The sequence below is a fragment of the Hemitrygon akajei genome, chromosome 20 (assembly GCF_048418815.1).
Source record: "Hemitrygon akajei chromosome 20, sHemAka1.3, whole genome shotgun sequence".
In the NCBI taxonomy this organism is placed as follows: Eukaryota; Metazoa; Chordata; class Chondrichthyes; order Myliobatiformes; family Dasyatidae; genus Hemitrygon; species Hemitrygon akajei.
In genome coordinates this window covers 18,413,700-18,429,411 of record NC_133143.1, presented here as the reverse complement: position 1 = coordinate 18,429,411, position 15,712 = coordinate 18,413,700, and the positions used below count along the sequence as shown (strand labels likewise).

Here is a 15,712-nt window from a genome sequence, read left to right as displayed (position 1 = left end):
GTTGCAGGAATCAATGTTGAGACTCCAGATGTTGATCCACAATCAAAAATTTGTACAAGATGGCCAGTGTAATATACAGCTGCTCATTTGGAACAACTCTTAAAGAACAAAAACTAATCGAGAAAATAGCCTTCCCTTCATTTAGTTGGGACACTATGCCACTTAATTGGGACAAGAGACACTGCTGGGAGCGAAAATGAAATTATTTCTTTCTTTTTAAATCTTTTTATTAATTTTTAAACAAACATAAATGAAACATGAATACAGAGAGTTTGAGAGTACATAATTAATAGTTTAAAGTATAAATACAAATAGATAATAATCCATATATAATAACCTCCCAAACTCATAGTAATTACGAAAAACTGAGTAAATAAGAACACCCCCCCAAACAAAACCTAACCAACATGGGCCACTGCATTATGTCAAATATACACAGTAGCGTCAATAACTCCATCCAAATAATTAAGTATAATAAAAGTAAGGTTTAGGAAAAGTCAGTTTAGCTCATATGAAAATGTTGAATAAATGGTCTCCAAGTTTCTTCAAATTTAACTGAAGGGTCAAAGACAACACTTCTAATTTTTTCTAAACTCAAACAAGAAATAGTTTGAGAAAACCACTGAAATATAGTTGGAGGATTAATTTCTTTCCAATTCAATAGATAGATAGATCCTCTAGCCATTAATGTAACAAATGCAATCATCCGCCGAGCTGAGGGGGATAAACAACTATTATCCACCATTGGTAAACCAAAAATTGCAGTAATAGGATGCGGTTGCAATTTGATATTCAGAACTGTTGAAATAGTACCGAAAATATCTTGCCAATAATTTTGCAAGCAAGGGCAAGACCAAAACATGTGGGTCAATGAAGCAATTTCAGAATGACATCTGTCACAGGTTGGATTAACACAAGAATAAAATCGAGCAAGTTTATCCTTAGACATATGAGCCCTATGTACAACCTTAAATTGTATTAAGGCATGTTTAGATAGATAGATAGATAGATAGATAGATAGATAGATAGATAGATAGATACTTTATTCATCCCCATGGGGAAATTCAACTTTTTTTCCAATGTCCCATACACTTGTTGTAGCAAAACTAATTACATACAATACTTAACTCAGTAAAAAATATGATATGCATCTAAATCACTATCTCAAAAAGCATTAATAATAGCTTTTAAAAAGTTCTTAAGTCCTGGCGGTAGAATTGTAAAGCCTAATGGCATTGGGGAGTATTGACCTCTTCATCCTGTCTGAGGAGCATTGTATCGATAGTAACCTGTCGCTGAAACTGCTTCTCTGTCTCTGGATGGTGCTATGTAGAGGATGTTCAGAGTTATCCATAATTGACCGTAGCCTACTCAGCGCCCTTCGCTCAGCTACCAATGTTAAACTCTCCAGTACTTTGCCCACGACAGAGCCCGCCTTCCTTACCAGCTTATTAAGACGTGAGGCGTCCCTCTTCTTAATGCTTCCTCCCCAACACGCCACCACAAAGAAGAGGGCGCTCTCCACAACTGACCTATAGAACATCTTCAGCATCTCACAAATATAGCACAAATAGAAGAAGAATTGACTAATTGTAAAATTTTCTCCCGCTGCTCAGTGGGTATAAGACAATGAAGTTCTTTTTCCCATTCCTTCTTAATTTTTTCTGATACATCTGGATGTACTTTCATGATCATATTATAGATGATGGCTACTAAACCCTTCTGGCAAGGATTCAGAGCTAAAATTTTTTCCGTAATGTCCATTGGACATAATTTCAGAAAAAACTAACATATTATTCAGGAAATTTCTAACTTGCAAGTATCTAAAAAAAAAATGAGTTTTAGGCAAATTATGTTTATTAGATAGCTGTTCAAAGGACATAAAACTGTTATCTAAAAATAGATCACGAAAACATGTTATACCTTTTGTTTTCCATAATACAAAGGCTTGATCCATAAAAGAGGGCCGAAAAAAAAGTTAGATATAATAGGGCTTGATAAGATAAACTTATTCAAGTCAAAGAATTTACGAAATTGAAACCATATTCATAATGTATGTTTAACTATAGGATTAGTTATTTGTTTATTCAATTTAGATAAAGCAAAAGGAAGCCAAGATCCTAAAATAGAAAACAATGAAAAGTCTTGTACAGATTTACATTCCAAATTTACCCATTGTGGGCAAGATGCTATAATCGATTCTTGTGTCCAAAATATTAAATATCGAATATTAACTGCCCAATAGTAAAATCTCAGGTTTGGCAAAGCCAAACCACCCTCCTTCTTAGGCTTCTGTAAATATTTTTTTACTTAATCTAGGATTTTTATTCTGCCACACGAGGTTATTTTGGAGTCAATAATATCAAAAAAAGATTTAGGAATAAAAATTGGTAATGCTTGAAATAAATATAAAAATTTGGGTAATACTATCATCTTAATAGCATTAATTCGACCAACCAATGACAAAGATAATGGGGACAACCTGGTAACAAGTTGCTTGATTTGGTCAATTAAAGGTAAAAAATTAACTTTAAATAAATCCTTGTTTCTTGGTAATTTTAATACCCAAATAAGTAAAATGATCTGTGACAACTTTAAATGGTAAATGTTTATAAATTGGAACTTGCATATTTAATGGAAATAATTCACTCTTATTGAAGTTCAGTTTGTAACCAGAAAAGCTACTAAACTGAGCAAGCAAGGACGAAATAGCAGGAATAGATCTCTCAGGGTCAGATATGTATAGTAACAAATCATCAGCATATAATGATAACATATAAGTCCCTTCCCCACGGGTAATACCAAAAATATTAGGTGATTCACGAATGGCAATGGCTAAAGGTTCCAAAACAATGTCAAATAACAGAGGACTTAAAGGACAGCTTTGCCTTGTACCACGGGATAACTGAAAAAAAGATCTCTGATTATTGGTAAGAACCGAAGCCAAAGGTTTATAATATATTAATTTAATCCATGATATAAATTTCAGACTAAAATTAAAATTCTGCAACGTATTAAATAAATATGGCCATTCAACTCTATCGAACGCTTTTTCAGTATCTAAGGAAATGACACATTCTGGTATTTTAGATGGAGTATAAATTATATTAATTAATTTTCTAATGTTAAAAGTTGAATAATGATTTTTAATAAATCCAGTCTGGTCTTCAGAAATAATTTGAGGTAATACATTTTCTAATCTAGTGGCCAAAATTTTGGTAAAAATCTTAGAATCCGTATTCAGAAATTATTTCATTACTTCAACAAGTAAGGAACTACAAATAATCTGAAGGTATCGACAATCATCTTGAATGTTAAAATGAAAATGAAGATTTACAATAGTAAAAAGCATTGTATGAAGGCAGTCCATTATCTGCACTCAGTGTCTTCTCTAATTTTGTTCATTACAGTCAATTAAAAGAACAAGGCAGCGTGTTGATTGTCCATTGTATCTGACGACAATAGTGAAATCTGTGTGGGAGTTTTTAAAGTGGAAAAGCCATTGCACTACTACAGTTCCACTCTCTTGACCTTGGAAGTCCAGACCCAGTGGAATGAGTTGTTGTTACGAACTGGGGTCTTGCTCAGTGCAATGGATAACCATGACTTCTTCTGTGCCTTATCATGCCTTTCGCTTTCCACGAAGCGTCGAAGTACAACTTTCTTGATCACTGGATCTCACAGTTGATCTCATCTACCAAGTCCGGCAGAGCTGACTTTACTTCCTAGGATAGGCATGTCCCTATTTCACCAGGCAATGAGGACAATCAGCTACCCTCACCTGGTTTAGTCCACCTGTCGAAGCGGTGTACCAGGGTGCGACAACTGTTGCATGCAAACAGCTACTTGGAGCCATGGGTTGAGAGCTCAGTGTCCAGTGGGGACCAATGGTGAGTGAGTTGCCCCAGAATGGACATGAAGAGACCCTTTACCGGGTGGTGGGGGCGCCACCCTTCCCCGTACACCCCATACACAGCAGCTTACACTGGGTTAATACCACCATCGATAAATATTAGGAGCTAATACACAGCGTTATAGCACTATAATAGCTTTGGTAATAGAACCATAGAACACTACAGCACAGTACAGGCCCTTCAGCCCTCCATGTTGTGCTGACCCATATAATCCTTTAAAAAAAGTACTAAACCCACACTACCCCATAACCTTCCATTTTTCTTTCATCCGTGTGCCTGTCCAAGAGGCTCTTAAATACCCCTAATGTTTTAGCCTCCACCACCATCCCTGGCAAATCATTCCAGGCACTCACTCTGTGTAAAAAAAAAAGAAAGAAAGAAAGAAACAACAACAACTTACCTCTGATGTCTCCCCTAAACTTCCCTCCCTTAATTTTGTACATATGTCCTCTGGTGTTTGCTATTGGTGCCCTGGGAAACAGGTACTGACTATCCACCCTATCTATGCCTCTCATAATCTTGTAGACCTCTATCAAGTCCCCTCTCATTCTTCTACGCTCCAAAGAGAAAAGACCCAGCTCTGTTAACCTTGCTTCATATGACTTGTTCTCCAAACCAGGCAACATCCTGGTAAATCTCCTCTGCACCCTCTCCATAGCTTCCACATCCTTCCTATAACTCATTCGTAAGGCCAGTGATGTTGTGGGGGTGGAACTGGACTCTCTGACGGTGGTGTCTGAAAAGAGGATGCTGTCCAAGTTGCATGCCATCTTGGACAATGTCTCCCATCCACTCCATAATGTACTGGTTCAGCACAGAAGTACGTTCAGCCAGAGACTCATTCCACCGAGATGCAACACTGAGCGTCATAGGAAGTCACTCCTGCTTGTGGCCATCAAACTTTACAACTCCTCCCTCGGAGTGTCAGACACCCCGAGCCAATAGGCCGGTCCTGGACTTATTTCCACTTGGAATAATTTACTTATTATTATTTAATTATTTATTGCTTTATATTGCTATATTTCTACACTATTCTTGGTTGGTGCGACTGTAATGAAACCCAATTTCCCTCGGGATCAATAAAGTATGCCTGTCTGTGTCTAATGAGGTGACCAGAAATGAACACAATATTCTAAGTGTGCTCTCACCAGAGATTTGTAGAGTTGCAACATGACCTCTCTACTCTTGAACTCAATCCCCCTGTTAATGAAGCCTAGCATCTCATAGGCCTTCTTAACTACCCTATCAACCAATGTTCTCATCTGCTCTGTATTTTATTTAAATATACAATTTGTTACTCAGTTAAATGGAGGCTTGTCTTTTTATACCTTTTTAACTAATTCCATGAAACTTCAGATAATTGAGGCAGCCCCTTAATTGAGCCAAAACATAGTGGCCCCAATGTGTCCCAATTAACCAGAATCCACAGTATACAAAATTTGTACAAGATACAAAGCTTGGTGGCTGAGAGAGCTTTGAAGCGAATAGAGGGGATTCAAGAGGATATCAGCTAAGTGATTGGCTAAGGACATGGCAGTCAGGATATTGTGGAAAAATGCGAGATAATTTCTTTAGTAAGAAAAGAGAAAAACTGTATTTTTATGCAATGAGAAAAGACCATTGTACTTGAATCATTGAAAGTTATTGTATAGTACCTTGCCCCTTACTGAGGGAGGATTACAAGTATATGAGTAAAGCCACCTTAAGGAATTACACAGGGGCCTGGGAGACAGCATCAGGAATACTATGTTCATGTCTGGTACCTACTAAAGGAAGGCTGCACTTGCAGCAGTGGGAGTGCAACAACGGTTCACCAATCTGTTTCCTGGGCTGGAAGGGAGTTGGGGGAATGTGAGAGATTACGCAGACTGGGCCTACTAGTCTCAGTTTAAAAGAATGATTATTAGTCTCATTGAAACAAAATGTTCTTATAGAGATTGGTAGTACATAAAATGCTGGAGTACATAAAACATCAAAGTAAGGGGTCAATAATTCAGAGGCCAGATGAGCATATCACTGGAATACTCTATCAAGAGTGTAGAGGCTTAGTCACTAAGTATGTTCAAAACAGCAAAAAAAATCACCATGAAGAATCAAGGAAGTTGATTTAATGCCATAAAGTAGCAGTGATGAAGCCCGACTAAGTGAGGCGACACTTCACCTGCGAGTCTTTTGAGGTCATCTACTGTATCGGATGCTCCTGCTGTGGCCTCCTGTATATTGGTGAAACCTGGTGTATATTGGGAGACTGCTTTGCCGAGCACCTACACTCCACCCGCCACATAAAGCGGGATCCCCCAGTGGCCACCTATTTTAATTCTGTTTCCCATTCACATTCTGACAAGTCAGTCCATGGCCTCCTCTACTGCTGTGATGAGGTCACACTCAGGTTGGAGGAGTAATACCTTATATTCCATCTGTGTAGCCTCCAATCTGATGGTATGAACATCAATTTAACTTCTAGTAATGCACCAATGCACCCCACCCCGCCAATCCCCATTTCTGTGTCGCTCTCTTAACTCCCTCTGGTCCTCCTCTCCCTACCCTTTCATCCATGGTCTTCTGTCCTCTCCTATCAGATTAACCCTTCACCAGCCCTTTATCTCTTTCACCAATTTCCCAGCACTTTACTTCACCCCCTCCCCTCTACTGGTTTTACCCATTACCTGCCTCCTTGTACTTCTTCCTCCCCTCTGCCCCACCTTCTTAATCTGAGTTCTCTCCTTCCTTTCCAGTCCTGAAGGGTCTAGGCCTGGACCCTTTTACTCAACTGTTTACTCTTTTCCATAGATTCTGCCTGGCCTGCTGAGTTCCTCCAGTGTTGTGTGTGTGTGTTGCTTTCTATTTCTTATACTCTTACATTCTGTGTTTCAATCTCAATTTCTGTTCTTAATTCTGTTCTTAGGGACATGTTCGCCACAACTTTGTGGACCGAAGGGCCTGTATTATGCTGTAGGTTTTCTATGTTTCTATGTTTAATTTCTACCAGCAACCTAAAACAATAAGTATGAAAGACAACAGGCAGAGACAAAGCTGTATTTTGGAGGCGTAATCCTAGACAAGACAGTGGAGAATTGTCATCATCCATTTAATTATAGCTCACTTACATCACTACTCTAAACAGAGCAATAAGGTGCAGAATGGGATAACATCTTTTCACAAGCAAGGAGAGTGCTATATATTCTGCAATCACCATTGGTCCAGATACAAATTAAATTCAGCTTCAGAAAGATTTCATTGGCAGATCAATGCAAAGTGTAAACTAACAGCACCAAGATCAGATTTTCTTTTAATCATTAGTTTTTCTGTAGTCATCAGCAGTTCAATTCTTGCTTATGTAAACAACTACTAACAAAAAAGCTAGCAAACCAAATCAAAAAATTCAAAGAGCAAACACGAGGAAATCTGCAGATGCTGGAAATTCAAACAACATACACAAAATGCTGGTGGAACACAGCAGGCCAGGCAGCATCTATAGGGAGAAGCGCTGTCGATGTTTTGGGCCGAGACCCTTCATCAGGACTAACTGAAAGGAGAGATACTAAGAGATTTGGAAGTAGTGGGGGGAGGGGGAAATGCGAAATGATAGGAGAAGACCGGAGGGGGTGGGATGAAGCTAAGAGCTGGAAAGGTGATTAGTGAAAGTGATACAGAGCTGAAGAAGGGAAAGGATCATGGGACGGGAGGCCTCAGGAGAAAGAAAGGGGGAGGGGGGGGAGCACCAGAGGGAGATGGAGAACAGGCAGGGTGATGGGCAGAGAGAGAGGGAAAAAAACAAACAACTAAATATGTCAGGGATGGGGTAAGAAGGGGAGGAGGGGCATTAACGGAAGTTAGAGAAGTCAATGTTCATGCCATCAGGTTGGAGGCTACCCAGCCGGTATATAAAGTGTTGTTCCTCCAACCTTAGTGTGGATTCATCTTGACAGTAGAGGAGGCCATGGATAGACATATCAGAATGGGAATGGGACGTGGAATTAAAATGTGCGGCCACTGGGAGATCCTGCTTTCTTTGGTGGACCGAGCGTAGGTGTTCAGCAAAACGGTCTCCCAGTCTGAGTCGGGTCTCACCAATATATAAAAGGCCATACCGAGAGCACCGGACGCAGTATATCACACCAGCCGACTCACAGGTGAAGTGCCGCCTCACCTGGAAGGACTGTCTGGGGCCCTGAATGGTGGTGAGGGAGGAAATGTAAGGGCAAGTTGGGGCCCTGAATGGTGGTGAGGGAGGAAGTGTAAGGGCAGGTGTAGCACTTGTTTCACTTACAAGGATAAGTGCCAGGAGGGAGATCGGTGGGAAGGGATGGGGGGGACGAGTGGACAAGGGAGTTGCGTAGGGAGCGATCCCTGTGATAAGCAGAAAGGGAGGGGGTGCTTGGTAGTGGGATCCCTTTGGAAAAATTCAAACCCCACAATATATTATTAAATACAATTTGTATTCTCTACTCTCTTCAGAGTTTCAACTTCTATGTAACATTGTGCTATGGACAAGATTCTTATTCAAACAATCTTTCCATTACAATAAGAATCTCACCACATCATGTGTTGAAACATTTTTAAAAGTCAGTCCATTTTCAATGGCCTTAAAAAGACTGTGCCTACAATTTACAAATAAAAGCATGAGGTGGAGGGATGTGGAAATCATTAAGTAAAAAATACACAAAGCAATGATAAATAATGATTAATCATAGATACATTTAGTTTAGGATTTAGAAAATGTTTTTACTAAAGTTTGTGCATTATAGTTTCAAAGTGGCTGTTATGAATGGAAAATTCCAATAAAACTCCAGAAACACTATAACATGCTCGATTAAGAGTTATAGGCAATAGTCCTTGGTTGTAAAATTTCTGCAGAGATGACGTGTATCATCACTTTTCATGTCAATATTTTATATTCAGAATAAACAGCAAAGATAATTGACTTAGAAAATTGAACATCAGGAACACTTGCATAAAAACATTAATTCTAGAGCATGTCACAACATGCCAGTCAAGATCATTTTTGTTGTATCCAATACACTATGTATTATTTCTAGTAGTGTATCTACTAACACTAAAGCTCTCCATATGAAGATAAATTCCCTAACCTTGTTGAACAAAATTCCATGGATCACCCTTTGCAATTTCAACCAGCTTCAACTAGAATCCACTACTAGACATATTAATTGGGAAACCAGTCATTGCGGATCGGAAATAACATCTCCTCGGTGACAATCAGCACAGACACACCACAAGGATGCATGGTTCATCTACTACTCTACTCTCTCTACACCATTGACTGTGGTTGGATAGGCACAGCACAAGCACAATCTATAAATATGTGATGACACATCTGTTGTCAGCACAAGCTCAGATGGTGACAAGGAGGTGTACAGGAGTGAGGAAGATCAGCTGGTTAAGTGGTTTAACAACAAAAACTTTGCACTCAATGTCAGTAAGACCAAAGAACTGATTGTGAATTTCAGGAAGGGAAAGTCGACAGAACACACAGTCCTTTTTAAGGGGACAGCAGTGGAAAGGGTGAGGAGTTTCAAGTTCTTGGGTGTCAACATCTCTGAAGACCTAACCTGAGCCCCAACATACTGATGCAATTATGAAGAAGGCATGTCAACAGCTATATTTCATTCGGAGTTTGAAGAGATTTAGTATGTCACCAAAGACCAACATTGCTACAGATGTACTGTGAAGAGCACTCTAACTGATGACATCACCATTCGGTAAGGAGGGGGCCACTGCACAGGATCAGAAAAGGCTGCAGAGGACTGTAAGCTCCACTAGCCTCCCCAACAGAGGACATTTGCAATAGATGGTGAATTAAAATAAATGACTCTTCGAAAAAGGCAGCATCTATCATTAAGGATACCCACCACCTGGGAGCCTGAAATTCAAAGTTTTAGAAACAACTTCTTCCATTAGATTTCTGACTGGACAATGTACACATGAACATTACCTCACTCTGTTTGCTCCCTTCTTGCACTACTTTTTAAAAATCTATTTATACATTATAATTTACAGTATACTTTATGTACTGCCACCACAAAGCAACAAATTTCATGACATGTTAGTGATAATAAACCTGATTCTGAATCCCCATCCTCCCATTCCCTCTCAGCACTTTAAAAGGGATTGCTCCCTTCACAATTTCTCTGCACACTCGTATCTTCCAGTTCCCCATGCAACTAGAGGCAATGAATTACCCAACCCTTCACCCCTTTCCTTCCTACTCAAGACCCCAGTCCTTCTAGGTGAAGCAGCAATTCATTTGTATTTCTTTCAATCTTGTGTACTGCATTCACTGTTCACCATGTGTTCTGCTTTATATGGGGAGAAAAAAACAAATACAGATTGGTTGGTCTTTATGCATCAGCATTCAGTCAGTGAGACTTTACCTGCTATACTAATTCATCATCCCACTGCCACACTGACTGTGGCTTCCTGCAATGCTATAAGGTCAAAAACAACCTGATGAGCAACACTGCACATTCCATCTGCAAATGCAGCAGCCAGGGTACTCAATATCAAATTCTCCAACATCAGATTGCTAACTCTTTCTGTATCACAACTCGCTACATGTATTTGTACCTGCCATTATCTCAGCTCAGTATTTCTTCATCTATTCATAAAGCCTAGCCTGTTGGACTTGTCCCACAGCCCCACTACTGACACGTTAAGAAAACAGAGAGGCACAATGTGTTTGTGTCTATTACACTCTCTCCATTTAGATTCAGCAATATTGTGCCATTTAAACTCAATGATTATTCCTTTCTTATCATTTTTGTTAAGGTGTCAAAAAAAAAACTTATTTCCACAGCCATATCTCTTTCCCACCTATCTAGCTCCAACTTATCACACATTGATTTCTACTCAAGTTCCAGCCTTCACAATTTGGACCCACTCAGAATCACAGATACATTCAAGTTATCCTGCATTACTCAAGTCAGTGTTCTTATTGCATCCCAAGATCCACCACTAATGCTATGCATCATCACATGCACATTCTCTCTCTACCAGCATCAGCTGTCTATCTCATAGCTGTTGTGGTGCATACACAGAACAGCACAGTACAAACCATTCAGCCACACAACGAAAGTTCCACTTTTTTCTCTGCCACATTTGGAGCTGCAACAGGCAATATTTTTCTTCCTTTAAAAGAATGCAAATCTTATCTCCTATACTTTCTTAGAAGTTTGCCCAAATTCAGCATGTCATTTAAAACTCTGACATAGACTACAGATGCAGAGGAGAGTACCCTAACAGGTTACATCAGAGCCTGGTCTGGAAACACCAATTCCCAAGATGAAAAAAGCCTACAAAAATTGATGGATACAGCCCAGTCCATCACAGGCAAAGCCTTCCACAACATTAAGCATGTCTACATGGAGCACAGCCACAAGTAGGCAGCATCCATGATCAAGTACACCCACCATCCAGGCCAAGCTCTCCTCACTGTTGCCATTGGGAAGGAGGTGCAAGAACCTAAGGTCCCACACCACAGGGTTCAAAACAGTTATCAACCTTCAACCATTAGCTACTGAACCAAAGATAACTTCACTCAATTCAATTTTGAACTGATTCCACAATCTTTGGGCTCACTTTCAAGAACTCTACAACTCATGTTATTGGTATTATTTAATTACTTTTTTTTTTATTTGCACATTGTGTCATCTCTTGCATATTGGTTGTCAGGTTTTGCTTATGTGTTGTTTTTCATTGATTTTATTTTATTTCTTTGTTCTGCTATGAATGCCTGCAAGAAAATGGATCTCAGGGAAGTACTGAGATAATGGTGATATACTGTATATGTACTTTGGTTCCTTAAGGTTGTTATAGCCCGGGGGTGGTAATGGGGACAAACTCCCAATGGTGTGCACCTCAAATAGCCTCTGACAACCGAGTCCAGCTCCTGGCTTTTACATGTGGCTTAGCCACCAAGCCCAGTGGAACCATTTCTACTGACAGCAGAAACGGCAAAGGCGAGTTACTGGCGCCTTAAAACCAGTCGCTTCTGGCAGATAGGGCATGTCAGCCATGGTTGGTAGCTCATTGAGGAGGAAAACTCTGATCTCAAACCTCCACTGCCTTGGAGCTATACCAACTCATGAGGAAGGCTTCAGGAGTAAACCCCCAAGGGAAAAATATTAAGCTGGAATCCCTAAGGCAGTCCTACATTGAATTCAATGCTGAATGGCAACTCCTGCGATGCTGCTGGTACCAAACTGTGTCGGTCTCTGCCGTGCCTTTGGGTTCATCAGTTGCGTGGAGAGAGGGAGCTTGCTACATGGGCAACAGCCATATCGTACTGCCCTGGTTTGCATATCTAGACAGCTAGGATACAATATCCATGGTCAATTCTGACCAACACGAGGCCTCAGACTCAGACTTTGATAATATATTTACTTTGAACTTCAACAGCTCTTCAATTCTATCATCACTCCAGACCTTTCTCCACTTATTATTACTCTGACTCCATCTCTTGCCCAAGTTCTACCATCCTTTCTGACCTTGAACGATCAGTATTCAGCAGAGATATCAGCTTTGTCTCCCAATGGGCCCATTTTAAAGAATTCTAATCCTAATGTGACTTTGAACTCTTCTAACGTCGCTTCCACACCTTTCTTTGGAGAAGGATAGGACTGGACCCAGGGTTGAGATTTTTGATTGGAGAAAGGCTAACTTTGAGGCGATTTAGAAGGAGTGGCTTGGGACAATTTGTTTTATAGGAAGGATGTAATAGAGAAATGAAGGTCATTTAAAGGTGAAATTTTGAGGGTACAGAATCTTTATGTTCCTGTTAGGTTGAAAGGAAAGGTTAAAAGTTTGAGAGAACCATGGTTTTCAAGGGATATTGGAAACTTGGTTAAGAAAAAGAGAGATATCTACAATAAATATAGGCAGCATGGAGTAAATGAGGTGCTCAAGGAATATAAAGAATGTAAGAAGAATCTTAAGAAAGAAATTAGAAAAACTAAAAGATACAAGGTTGCTTTGGCAAGTAAGGTGAAAATAAATCCAAAGGGTTTCTAGTTATATTAATAGCAAAAGGATAGCCAGGGATAAAATTGGTCCCTTAGAGAATCAGAGTGGACAGCTATGTGTGGAGCCGAAAGAGATAGGTGAGATTTTGAACAATTTCTTCGATATTCACTAAGGAGAAGGATATTGAATTGTGTAAGGTAAAGGAAACAAGTAGGGAAGTTATGGAAACTATGACGATTAAAGAGGAAGTAGTACTGGCGCTTTTAAGGAATATAAAAGTGGATAAATCTCCGGGATCTTGAGGGAGGTTAGTGTAGAAATAGCAGGGGCTCTGACAGAAATTTTTCAAATGTCATTAGAAATGGGGAGGATTGACATATTGCTCATGTGGTTCCACTGTTTAAAAAGGGTTCTAAGAGTAAACCTAGCAATTATAGGCCTGTCACTTTGACGTCAGTGGTGGGTAAATTAATGGAAAGTATTCTTAGAGATGGTATATATAATTATCTGGATAGACAGGATCTGATTAGGAACAGTCAACATGGACTTGTGCGTGGAAGGTCATGTTTGACAAATCTTATTGAATTTTTTGAAGAGGTTACGAGGAAAGTTGACGAGGGTAAAGCAGTGGATGTTGTCTATATGGACTTCAGTAAGGCCTTTGACAAGGTTTCACACAGAAGGTTAGATAGGAAGGTTCAATCATTAGGTATTAATATTGAAGTAGTAAAATAGATTCAACAATGGCTGGATGAGAGATGCCAGAGAGTAGTGGTGGATAACTGTTTGTCAGGTTGGAGGCCGGTGACTAGTGGTGTGCCTCAGGGATCTGTACTGGGTCCAATGCTGTTTGCCATATACATTAATGATCTGGATGATGGTGTGGTAAATTGGATTAGTAAGTATGCACATGATACTAAGGTAGGTGGCGTTGTGGATAATGAAGTAGGTTTTCAAAGTTTGCAGAGAGATTTAGGCCAGTTAGAAGAGTGGGCTGATTGATGGCAGATGGAGTTTAATGCTGATAAGTGTGAGGTGCTACATTTTGGTAGGAATAATCCAAATAGGACATACATGGTAAATGATAGGGCATTGAAGAATGCAGTAGAACAGAGAGATCTAGGAATAATGGTGCATAGTTTCCTGAAGGTGGAATCTCATGTGGATAGGGTGGTGAAGAAAGCTTTTGGTATGTTGGCCTTTATAAATCAGAGCATTGAGTATAGGAGTTGGGATGTAATGTTAAAATTGTACAAGGCATTGGTAAGGCTGAATTTGGAGTATTGTGTACAGTTCTGGTCACCCAATTACAGGAAAGATGTCAACAAAGTAGAGAGAGTACAGAGAAGATTTACTAAAATGTTACCTGGGTTTCAGCACCTAAGTTACAGGGAAAGATTGAACAAGTTAGGTCTTTATTCTTTGGAACGCAGAAGGTTGAGGGGGGACTTGATAGAGGTATTTAAAATTATGAGGGGGATAGATAAGAGTTGACGTGGATAGGCTTTTTCCATTGAGAGTAGGGGAGATTCAAACAAGAGGACGAGTTGAGACTTACAGGGAAAAAGTTTAAGGGTAACATGAGGGGGAATTTCTTTACTCAGAGAGTGGCAGCTGTGTGGAATGAGCTTCCAGTAGAAGTGGTAGAGGCAGGTTCGGTATTGTCATTTAAAGCAAAATTGGATAGGTATATGGACAGGAAAGGAATGGAGGGTTATGGGCTGAGTATGGGTCAGTGGGATTAGGTGAGAGTAAGCGTTCAGCACTGACTAGAAGGGCTGTGATGGCCTGTTTCCGTGCTGTAATTGTTACATGGTTATATAGATGACTGCATTGATTTTTCTTCCTGCACTCAGAACTCTTCCCTGGAATCCACAGGAGATGCAACATCTGTTCTTTCATTTCTTCTCTACTAACTATCTGTGGACCCAAGCAGTCTGTCAAGGTGAAGCGTCGATTCATTACACTTCTTCCAATCTAATATGCTGCATTCAGTGTTCACAGTACAGTCTCCTCTACACTGGAGAAACCAAATGCAGATTGAGTAATCACTTCATAGAGCACCTGTGTTCAGTCTGCGGGGTTGACCCTATACTTCTGGTTTTCTGCTGTTTTAACTCACCATACCTCTCTGATCTTTCTGTGGCCTCCTGCACTATAGATGCAAACTAAACAAATTTTTATGTGTGCTGATAGAACCGTTCATTTCTGTCCGTCATCACATTGACTTTGTCCTTTTTTATTCTGGGAATATGCTGCAGCCTCACTATTCACAACACATTAAACAGACAGAAGCATAATACATATCTCCATTAATCCATTTGGTCACATCCTATCAGAGATGCTCCCTTAGTTCCACTCATTCCTTTTCCACTATCTCTGCTACTGAAAACTAATTTTTTTCTCTTTCCCAGTTCTGACCAAGTAAACTAAAATGTTAACTGTTCTCTTTCCATGCAATCATATTTTCAGTAATTCCAGTATTTTGTTTTTATAGTAACATACATTGCTGCAGTGTATTTTGACCAAAATTCCTCAGCCTTCTTAGATACAAATTTAAAACAAAAATGTGTGTGAAACAGGAGAAAGTTAGTAAGGGAAATTACTGTAAATAAGCTCCAACAGCTGTTTTAATCTGAAATATACATTAAGCAATAGATTCCATACAACAAAAAATGAATGAATTAAGGAACTGTATTTTCTATTTACATCCATTCCATTGTTTTTAATGAACGAAGCCTTTTATTAAACACTTAAACACACAGTTTTATTAGCATTGTAAGGCAGTGCTCTGGTGCATTTTTATTGACAAACCAAAT

At 39.6% G+C, this 15,712-nt stretch overlaps 1 protein-coding gene across 2 annotated transcripts in view; it reads right to left on the bottom strand.

The window, feature by feature from the left end:
- The window catches only part of LOC140713618 (dysbindin-like), a 232,272-nt gene that overhangs the window by 214,124 nt on the left and 2,436 nt on the right, over positions 1-15,712 (bottom strand). The gene's annotated exons all lie outside the window — the stretch shown is intronic.